The sequence below is a fragment of the Dermacentor silvarum genome, unplaced genomic scaffold (genome assembly GCF_013339745.2).
Source record: "Dermacentor silvarum isolate Dsil-2018 unplaced genomic scaffold, BIME_Dsil_1.4 Seq486, whole genome shotgun sequence".
Taxonomy (NCBI): Eukaryota; Metazoa; Arthropoda; class Arachnida; order Ixodida; family Ixodidae; genus Dermacentor; species Dermacentor silvarum.
The window spans coordinates 48,437-60,067 of record NW_023606312.1 but is presented as its reverse complement, the minus strand read 5'-3'; positions in this window follow the sequence as shown (position 1 = coordinate 60,067).

Sequence of the window (11,631 nt, the reverse complement as noted above, 5' to 3'; positions counted from 1 at the left end):
AGGAAAGAAGATTATTGTTGATTTAATTCAACAAAGTAATACTTATTCACGCTTTTTCGCACGATGAAAATCGCTACCAGTATTTCGTATCTGACGGCACTGAACTACAGAATGATCTAGGCGGCACCGAAGGTTGCGGACCGGGCCGATGGGTGGTTAGAAAAAAAGTACCACGTTAACTACAAAGTATTTCTCCTTGGCGCGCACACACACACACACACACACACACACACACACACACACACACACACACACACACACACACACACACACACACACACACACACACACACACACACACACACACGCACACGCACACGCACACACACACACACACACACACACACACACACACACACACACACACACACACACACACACACACACACACACACACACACACACACACACACGCACGCACGCACGCACACACACACCATTACAGAATAGGAGTTGTATAGCCATTAACTCATAAATTACATACATTTGAAAACAAACGCACGCGCGAGAACACAAAAAAGCTTTGTCACTGCACGAAGAGTCAACAAAAAGTTAAGCGACACATTTGAAAAAAAAAAACTATATGCACAGTTATAGCTAGGTGCTCTGTATTGACTGAACAAAGAGTCCGGCTGTGCAAAGAGCATTAAAATCTCCATGCAACTTCACCTACGAATATAAGGAAAGCTGTAAGATTCACCTCGCAAAGAACGAAGTGCTTAGAAGGCGCGAAATGCTTTCTCCCGATGTTATGGAGCCACGGAACCGGCCAACGACATTCCGTTCTCCTCGGGAAATAGAAATAATGCTAGCCGCGGTACTCTCGCCGTTACTTTTTAATCTGGCCATGATGAAGCTTCCGGCTCAGCTGGCGAAGGTCGAAGGCGTCCAGCACGCGCTGTACGCCGACGACATAACCATCTGGGCCAAACACGGATCGGTTGGAGACATTGAGGCCAACCTGCAGCAAGCGGCGGAGATCGTGGACGTCTACGCCCGCCGCTGCGGCCTTGAGTGCTCCCCATTCAAATCCGAATTCGTGCACATTCGCCCGTCGCGTAAGTGCACCACCAAAATGGAGCTATTCCTGGCCAGCGGCCCGATACCCGAACACGATGAGATTCGAGTGCTTGGTCTCTTTATCCACAAACACAAACGAGTTGATACAACAACAGCCAAATTGCGTAAGGTGGGGGACCAGGTGGGCCGGATGGTCCGCCGGGTTTCCAACAAACGCGGGGGGTTACGGTGCAAAGACGCCTTGCGGCTGGCGCATGCATTCGTGACCAGTCGAGTCCTCTACTCGACTCCTTACCTCCACCTGCGCAAGTATGACGAGAACGCCCTCGAGGTGATTCTCAGGAAGATATACAAGCGTGCCCTTGATCTCCCGATAACCACGTCCAACCACCGCCTCATGGGCCTGGGGATGGTAAACACTTTCGCGGAGCTCCGGGAGGCACACTTGACAAATCAATATACAAGACTTTCAAAGACGCCGTCGGGACGCCGCCTATTAGCCCGACTTCACATCCAGCACCCAACACTGACGGAAGAGCGCGTACGCATCCCCGAAGTCTGGAGGTACGCCCTGCACGTGCGGCCTCTTCCGGCCAACATGACACGTGACGACCACAGTGGCAGGCGCCTTGCGCGGGCGGAGGCACTGGCCCGCCACTATGGGAACAAACACGGAATCTTCTACGTGGACGCCTCCGGCCCTCACCATGGGGGGTGGTACACGGCCGCAGTCGTCCATGAAAACGTCGCGGTGAATGGCCTAACATTCAGAGCTCAAGACACAACACATGCGGAGGAAGTTGCCATCGCGCTAGCTGCCGCAGACCAGGACTCGCGCGTCATCATTACCGACTCGAGAGGGGCCTGCAGAAATATTGAACAGGGGTACATTCCTCTCATTGCGTCTCGCATCCTTCAAAACAGTGACTACCTCGGGGCCCCCGCGTCTCGAATGATCGTATGGGCTCCTGCTCATATGGGCCTCGAAGGCAACGAAACGGCAGACGCCGCTGCCCGCGCGCTCACTCTCCGGGCAACGCCTTCAGACCCTTCCGAAATGGATCCCGAACCCAATCCGGCCCTAACTTTTCGAGAAATTACTCAACTATACCAATTCGGCCACGCAATTTATCCTAAGCCCTGTAAGGGCCTTACAAAGGCAGAGGAACGTACACTCCTCCGCCTTTACACCAAAACACTGCTGTGCCCGGCAGTTTTAAAGCACTTTGATCCTGCCTGTACAGGAAAATGCCCGCATTGTGCGGAGAAGTCTTCGGACATCTTCCACATGGTGTGGGCATGTAAATCAACCCCGAACCTCACCCCAAAACCAAACCCCACCCGGGAGGACTGGGAGGCAGCCCTGCTCGGCTGCTCCGACCTGGCGAGTCAGAAGGCCCTGGTCGACCGAGCACAAGCCGCGGCGGCCGCCAATGGGCTCCTGTAATGAGGAGCCCACCTAGTGAGTGTGAGAGGTGGCCCCCTCCGGGCCACCTCAAGCTTCCTCCGTGTTAATTAAATAAAGTTTTTCATCATCATCATCTTTCTCTAACCAGCTGCTGCATTGAAACGCGCACCAGCAAGGCATTTCCACAGAGAACGAAGCTCAGATTCTTACGGAAAGACGGGAAAACAAGGAAACGCACGTTTGGAGCGGCAGGGCGACCACCACTTGGACAGAGCATGGCGGGCGGGAGAAACTGAAGGCGCGCGAAAGCAAGTTTCGCGCTGTTTTCGTGACGTCAGGGTCACCTGATGGGGTAGTATCGCGCGCCGCAGCCATTCAGCGTGGCGGATGCGCCGCCTCCGCGATAGAGGGGGAGAAAAAGGGGAGGTAACCGCACCGGCAAGGGCGTTGCGGCATAGATCAAAGCGTGTCGCTACTTTCTAACATCAAGGGGTTTTAGCAACGATTAGAGTCACTGGAAAATTTTTGATATACGTAAATATAACTGAACTGTTATTTTTCTGTTTCAGTCATGATTAGAGCCGCGCATGCAAGCTAATTGTGACTTTAAAAAATGAGAGAGTCTGCCCCCTGTGCTCTTTACATAAATGCTTCAGAGCTGCACTTGGGCGTTTGTTTTGTAAGCATCTGCGCATGTTTTTTTTTTAACATTGAATTCAATATATTCATTCATTGAACATTGAATTCAGTTCAATTCATTGAGAATTGAAATTTTTTTTAACATTGTACAGTTCAATATCAGGTCTATGCCTTGTAGCAGGACCACGGATGGCACACACGGCCGTGTCACAACATGGAGTACAGCTATGGTGGCCCTTCTAGCCACCATAGCACAGCCCCACCGAAATTCGTGACCCGGCTGCTCCCAGAGTAGAGCAGGTGCGGGAAAGCCAGTCTAATAACGTTGGGGAAAGCTGTGCCGGCGCCGGTTCACGTGAAGTGCGTCATCAATCAGGGTCGTTTGGTGTGTCGCGGGGAGGGAAACGGAAAGAAATTTGGCGGTTGGCGTGCTCCGCCGGGCTTCCCTCGTCTCAGATCAGTTTCGGCGACGGGATAGGAAGGCTTGCGTGGTACGTTCCGCCGAGGAGCAGGCTGCGTTTGAACAACGGCGCCGCGAACCCGCTCGGGAAAGGGCTCGTCGTCGAGTGCCGATTCTAGCCTGAGAGCTTCCGAAGCCCAGGCGAAACGTCAGCGAAGAGTCGCGGAGCCCTAGTTGCGGGAGCGCGATGTTGAGGCCAAACGTCAGCGAAGAGCCGCCGACCCTGAGGGCAAACGAAGCGGAACGCCTGCGACAGCGTCGTCTTGCCACAAGCCTTCGCTTACCCCCATTTTTTCGACAGGGGAAGGGCTGGTAATTTTTGATTTTTAGAAAAATTACGGGGGATGCTTAAAGCTTTCTAAGAATGTGAAGGCGAAAGCCTACTTGGACATATATATGTCTGCACTTTTTAACAAAAGTGACAACAGGACAGCTTGAACGTATAGTGCTGTCGTAAAAACGTAAATGCTTGTCTGCTAGCCCGGAAGCCGGGATAAACCCGAATCATTTCCACAGCCCGAATGACGCCTTTTCAGATTTAAGCAATGAATTCAGTGTAGCACAATAGACTAAAAAGAGAGAGAGAGAGAGAAGAAGAGAGAGATGGCCTACATGGCTTGAGCGTCGTGTTTGCAAACACGACGCTCAAGCCATGTATAGGTGATCTCACGAGAAAACGGAACCATTGTCTCGTTTTCTTCGTCCCTTGCGCTGCCCTACCGACAAATCAAAACCAATGCGCAAATTTTCTGCACGTCAAAAAAAAATAAAAATAAAATAAAAATAAAATCAACTGCCTCATGTCCAGCCGCTGCAGGATTGCTAAACACGCGGTAAGTATGGAATGTCGCCGAATGCTTGCATTTTTGGGGCTGCTTAAATTTATTTATTTATTTATTTTCAATACTTTCAATTTTCATTGTGCGTCATGAAACAAAATATTCATTTCGACATATAACAGCGCACAAAAACGACACCGCTACCATCAACGTTCACCAGGCCATCCCTCCTCCACCGCAGCGCATAAAAGCGCAAGTAAGTGGAATAAACCAGTTACCAACCAACCAGCTTGTGTTTCACACACACACGCACGCACACACAAACAAATAGAAACATTGTGCACGCATGGTTGAACTTGCGTGACAAGTAGGGCCATATCTGTGGATTCGGAGCAACGAGGCAAGAATGTTTTTTACGGCCGCAAACAAAGGAACTTGCTTTCATTCATTTCGCTGAGGCCTATGGTGACAAGACCCGCCAACAGGCGCTTCACTGATATGTTTCTGACCCAAAATAATTGCTAATCCACAGTGACTTGTAGGCCTTCATTTCTTGCAGACTGACGCAGGTCGCAGTAAACGCCAGATAATTATAATCATGTCCACGTGCATCGTGGCTGCCAGCGCCTCGGGTCCGGAGTCGCATTCGCACCGACGCGCAGTTTGTATACAGAGTCCACACCGTCGCACATTTCGACCTTTGCTTTAGGCGAGCCCGCATTGACCGGACAAACCCGCCCATCCACGAAGGGCAAAATTCGGGGCGTCTTCCAGAAACGAATCGTATCTGCAGTTCAGGACTCTCAAACTTACGCACTCCGTGCACATTAGTCGAACGTACATAACATAACGCCTGCACCGCGTCTGCACCTTGGCATTCATTTCGAGTGTCGCGCTGTGCCTGCACCGCAGAAATCGAGCTGCACAATTTCTGAACTCCTCGTGCACCGCCGCGAACTGGTTCACCGTGGTGCAGGCGAATCGAACGGACCTCCTCTAAGTCCCGTCTGTCCTCTGCACCAGCTCCCGCTACAGACGCTCTCGCTTTATGTCACTTGCCGCATGTGCATAAATGTTTGTCGTCTGCTAAATTCAGCTTCGCTGCTGGCGCTCAAGTGTTGCCGCTCAATGGCCACCATCACTCTTCGTAAATGTTTACTGCATAAACTTGCCACATTTTGATCCCCACTAACTACGCACGTGAATTCCACCCTATGGCCTGTTCCATCTATTAGTGGAAAACAAACCATCGCGGATATCTAGGCACCTAGGCATTTCCTAAAAATTGTGTGTGCATACCACGACACAAAGTTTATTTGTAAAAAAAATTAATGATAAAAGTAGTAGGGAACCACAATTAAAACAACATAACAAATACGCGGCTACAAAAACGCTGTTAACGAAGACCAAACCTTGAACAACTGCACTCTGTTCCGCAGTTAGCTATATTACACAATTTTCTCTGTGTGGAGAGTATTTGCATTGCTCATGTTATTAGGGGACGTAAGCTTACGCGGCCTGCTTTATGGCGCGTTCATGTAACGGCAAGAGGATTTCGAAGATATACAGACAGGTCGGCGAACATGTGCTGTTAATCACGCTGGGCCTGCGAGGACAGAAACGCGCGGGGAAGACGTGTATACGAGGCGTACACTTTAATTGTTTCACTCCTCACGTGCGTGGTTGGATTTTAAATTCAGAGACGTTATCATACTTTGCGTAATACGCAGTCAAGCGAGTGTTTATTTTAAGTCAAGGCGGTATCAGATGGTAGCAATCAGTTTCGCAACACACAAAGCACAGCACGTTCTTGCACTCTGGCAGCGACGCAGCTTCGTTATTTTCTTGTCGTCTGCTACGCGCGGGCCCCCTCCAATTTCAAGCTGGCGGTTTGCTGTACAATTTCGACGGCCTGTGGCGCTCTGTAGTTGTGCTACCTAGAGTTACTGTATACGCTACCCTACCTTTTGTAGCATATGCAGTAACTCTAGCTCTAGCAGCCTCGAGGTGAGGGGGAGGGGAACACATCGCCCGTTGTGGAGATGGTGGTGATGAGCGGAGGCAGAGAGCACTGCGGCATGCTGCGCGCGCTGAGGGAGAGCGTGTTCGCGGCAAAGAGGTTACATACTAAAACTTAACCTCCTTGGTTCGCGGTATCGACAGCAAAAGCATTGCCGAACGCCGGAGTCGGCTCTCCTGTACTTAGCGCTTATCTCTACCGTCGTCCCCGCCAATCTTGCATCCTAACTTTGTTCACTTTTCCCCTACCCCCAGCTTGAGTAGCTGGCCAGAGGAATTTACCATAGGCTGATTTCCCCACCTTCCTTATAATTAAACTTTTCTCGCTTTAGATTAAAAAAAAAAAAAAAAAAAAACCATCTTACTACTTAGACCTACAATTGAATTGAACCGTCACGTACAACGCATCTTGAGAGCCTGACGCCGTTCGACTGCCCACCAATGTAGCTGTTCATCTGCTGAGTTTCGTCCCGTAGTGTTAGAGACGTTATTATAAAACATTGCACTGTTACGATGAAGTGTATGACCCGGACAGATCTATAGAGGCGGAGAACAGCGCTCTCACCTCTAACGGTAGACTTCGCTGGAAACCAAAGTAACAGTGGCGCACCGACGGGGGGGGGGGGGGGGGGGATTCGGGGGTTGTAACCCCCCCCCCCCCTGAGGCCGACTTAACCCCCCATTTTGTTTAACCCCTTTTCTTTCCTTACACATTTTAGTACTGCAACTTAGATGTAAGATGCGCAATCGTCTGCACACTAGCAAAAAGCGCATTTTTTGACAATTTCCCGTGAAGAAATCGAAATTAGTGCTGTTTAGATGGTATTGGCAAACTGTCAAACCCCCCCTGGCAGAGATCCTGGGTGCGCTACTGCAAAGTAATGAACACTTTTTACCTTTATGCGTGCAGGAAACTAGCTCTTCCCGTGCTATAGCTCTCCGGCGGAAACATCCATAACTGAACCACCCGTGCCATTAAAACCTGAATTTACTTATCGTGCCACTGAAGCGTTGAAAGTAGAGACACTCTAGTTGAAAGCTACCGCGGATCGTGGCATCAAGAAAAGCATAGACGCGCCCTGTTTCTTGTTTACCGGTAGTGTGGACATAATAATTACTCGTAGCCACCATCTATGCAGGCTACATAAGCGGAATATTTTACGTGTACTTACGTACAAAAACGCAAAAAAAAAAATAAAAAAAAAAATAGGTTTCGTACTTCGCGCTCATTTCAGCACATGGTTGCTAGATACGTACCGGTGTAGCCAAGCTACTGCTCTCGAGGCTACACGACGCTGCACCAGGCACCAAGAAGTGCATATCACACAGTATCAAAGCTAACAGTTTACCATAAAAAGCCAACATGAATTAATTCTGGTTATTTTAAATGCCAATGCAACCACTGACGGTTTTTAACGGTGCAAGCTGCTTAACTTTTCTTCAAAAACGCAGACTTTTTCGCAAATCAGTTTGCATACTTAACGTACAGCTAGAGTGACCTAGAATTGGAGAGTGCCCGGAACGAGCTTCGAAAAGTGAAGCCAAACGACCGTAACGCCGCTTGGGGCGCTGCGATCGGTAGCACACAGATCCCGTGGCTCAGAGGTAGAATGTCTGCTTCCCACGCAAAAAACCGGGGTTCGAATCCTGGCAGGAGAGAATGTTTTTCTTTTTTTTTTAATACTTTATGCGTTTATTTTTTTTATTCCTTACACGGGTGCCTAACACTTGTTTCCGTTGCTATGCAATGCCACAAAAATTCAAGCAGAAGCTGAAGGAATAATAACAAACTAATAATGTTTTGCAGTGAACGATAATGTTTGCAGCGCCACCTCACGGGAATCAACAAAACTATCCCTACCAAAGCATGGCCTCCGAGAACTGCACGCATACGAAACCCCGCCGGCTCGACAGGCTCCGCACGCTTACCGGTCGCTGGCTGTACTTTCCGAAGCCATCGGTGTAAACGGGAAACGGACAGTAGACGACATTCGGTGACCATGAAACGGCGCTCGTTCGAATACCGCCAAGAAGCGATATTGTGCCTCTGCTTTCATTATTGCTAATTATTGTAAACAAAACTGTTGACATGGTAGTATATGCATGAGCGAAGTGCATGTGCATGAGATGTACCCGGAAAGGTTTGTTTAATTAATTCACATCGAATGGTATAGCTTTCTTGAACAACCTTTTTTATTGACATAATACTTTGACTTCTCAGAATATTTACCGTAGTGCATGCTTCTTGCATACCATCAGCGATGGGAGACTTCTCTCATGGGGTGCATTCAGTGTATGAATACGCGCGATGACTCAGCATAGGCAGTTGCATGTTGAAAGCGCTGCCGCAGATGCAGAAATGAAACGTACGAAGCGTTCTAAGCAGAGAAACCAGAACTTCAACATATCAGGAGACAGGCGTGGATGAACATGGATGAACGGAAAACAGGGTGTAAATGTTTGGCCGGTGCCTCATATCGAACAAATTAATGTTATCGCTCAGCGTTATAGACGCGCCTGCGCGACTTCGAACTTACTCGAGCATTATCGTTTATTCTACCTGCAGTGCGTGTTCTCGCCGAACCTTTTATAATGAGATTCTATGCGCGACACGAATTGTGTGGTGGTTTTTGGAAGGCACGCGGGCAACAGCGATTACGGCCGGAACTTTCGACGAGTTGACCCGCAGATCAGCTTTCGATGATCGCGCCGACTGTATACTTGCTGCTATCTGTGTGCTTTAAGTGCCACTTGTTTTGCTGGGCACAGGTTCGCTCAATAAAGCATTAACATTTTGAAGTCAGGTTTTTTTAGAGTGTGTTATTCTACGTCGTCACGAAAACGTGACAATGTTTTCACTAATTCCTCAATTACTTTTGTGGGGCCCTAATTGGTAAATTAACCGCGATCAATTACATTTTCGAATGGCGCAATTGTAATCGTTAGATATTTTCTTCTGTATAACGTGTACAAGTCTGATTTCCATACTGCATAAATGAGTGATATTGAGCCAGGGCCGGCTCAATTATGAGCACCTCCTCTGCTTTCTCTCTTGCGCAGATCTACGCCTAGACGGTCGTGCGCGGTTCAAGGCTTTGACGAAGAATCGCAGCCTTGTCAGTAGATAAAAACCCATGGTCCGCTCAGTCAGCTGAACGCAGTGGTCTTCACACCCCACCAGCTTTACTTTTTTAGCTTTTAGGATTTCGACCAGGTCACTAATACTGTCGTAGTGCACGCGGCGTGCGCTAAAACATTCTGTGAACGTGTCCTCCAGAAAGGCTATGAAGTCAAACAAACTTGACGACGGGTACAAAAGACCACCGTAATCACACTGCAAGGTGAGCTCGGCTGTGGTGCTGTCTGCATCTTCTTGAGAAACGAGCAAGTGACTTTCACAGGCGGTGCACTTCAATGGTAAGACACATTTTCGTGCTACATACCCGCCGATGTAGTGCACCAGCCTGCGGTCACTCCTAGCTGAGATATAAGCTGCATGGTCGTCCTCATCAGAAAAATTGTTGAGTTCTTCTTCATTGCCTACAAATGGAACGTTTGCTAGTTCATGTGCGAGGCGCGGCTTCTGAGATGAGGAACGACGACACATTTTGGGAGACAAAAGAGATTGAACCGTATTTGGCCCTACATTGCCCTTGTCTGGCGAGCGTACTAGGTTGGAGAAGCTAAGGCAGGACATCGTGTCTAGGAACTGCTGCGGTGTAGGGTGATCATTATTGCCGCTGCACTGTCGCACTATACCAAAAGTGCTCTCCAGCGGGTCTTGGTTGAGTCGGGAAGTCATAAGGTACTTGTAACCTATTTTGACCGTCAGGTACTCTAACAGCAGTAGTGTGCTTTTGATTGTGACCCGTAAACCTGCTGCTGTTGACTGACTCATGAAGCCCCGCGTGCCTTTTGTGAGTACCTCCCACTCAGTCACGTACGCAAGGAAGGCAGAGAGGCAGTCGACGGCGGTTGAGTTCATCCGCAACGCACTTCTGGGGTGCCGTGATGACATGATCGTGATGATGCTGTGGATCATCCTGTATATTCAAAAAGAAAGAAAAAAAGATGCGTCGCGTTAATTTTTCGTGAAAGATTTATGTCGTTACTTCGCGCGCACTAATTTTCTAAAATAACGCACAATGCACATGATACTAGCCTGCAATGAGCGGAACCACGTGTCCCCATTCCATTGTCGTAGTCTCATGACCAGCGCTTGAAGTCTCCTTTCGGTGGAAGTGGGGGGGGGGGGGGGGGGGGCTCATAGGGCGGCGACCAGTATAGCGTGCGCATATATATATATATATATATATATAGTGGGCAAAGTCTATGCGCTTTTGGTATATCGCAGCACTATTAATGCACAACTAAACGAATGAAAATGAACTGGTAACCTAGAAACCAAGGTGATATCTTCTCTAATTCACGAGCTTCACGCTCAGGTGATTCATGAAACAGTATGCTGTGCCAAGAATCTTAGTCGAACAAGGGTGGTGCCCGTCATGTGCAGTGCTTCGGGGAAATGCATGCAGCAGTACGAGAATATCTGCGTCCTAGTTTTGCTCATGCCAGAGGAACCGACTGATCACAATTAAATAATTAAATGAGAAATATGAGAGTTGGTTGAGTTCAATTGCCCTGCGCAAGGCACCACTGGTAATAAAATCGCTTGCAGCGCTTGTCCAATGGGTGTCACATTGCTGCAGTTGACCTGCCGAAGGGGGGGGGGGACACCCCTCCTTAAAAATGGAGGGGTGCCGGGCCCCCCGCCCCCTGACTTTAAGCAGTGCTCACAATCATCTCGTATAATTTAGTACTCGAAAAATATATACCGTCATTTGTACACAGATGATCACAGTCGTGAAGAAGTCCAACTTGCCAGAAAATAAACTCAGCAGCTTTAAAATTAGGCAGAATATGTTCAAGGAAAACTCTATAAGCACGATGCTTCTGGACACACCGATCTGCTTTCGAAACTGCAACACTTCAGATGTGCTAACAAGCTTAGCCAACTCGTTCCCGATGATTTCAGGAGAGGAACGAAATGTCCTGGTGATGAGGTGTCCGATTGCCTACCATTATACTGAGCAGTCCAAGTGGTTAGCCGGCTGAAGTGTCCACGTGGAAATACTGTAGGATGACGTAACAGAAAATGTCTCAGTGACCGTCTGCACTTCCCTGTCATCCCTCGCTTATGATAAACAAACAACATGCAGGCAGGGCTCTGTAAAGCGATACACGTCGAGACCTTACAGATTTATCATACTTGTCAATTGCGATATCTGCACTACACCCACCATGCA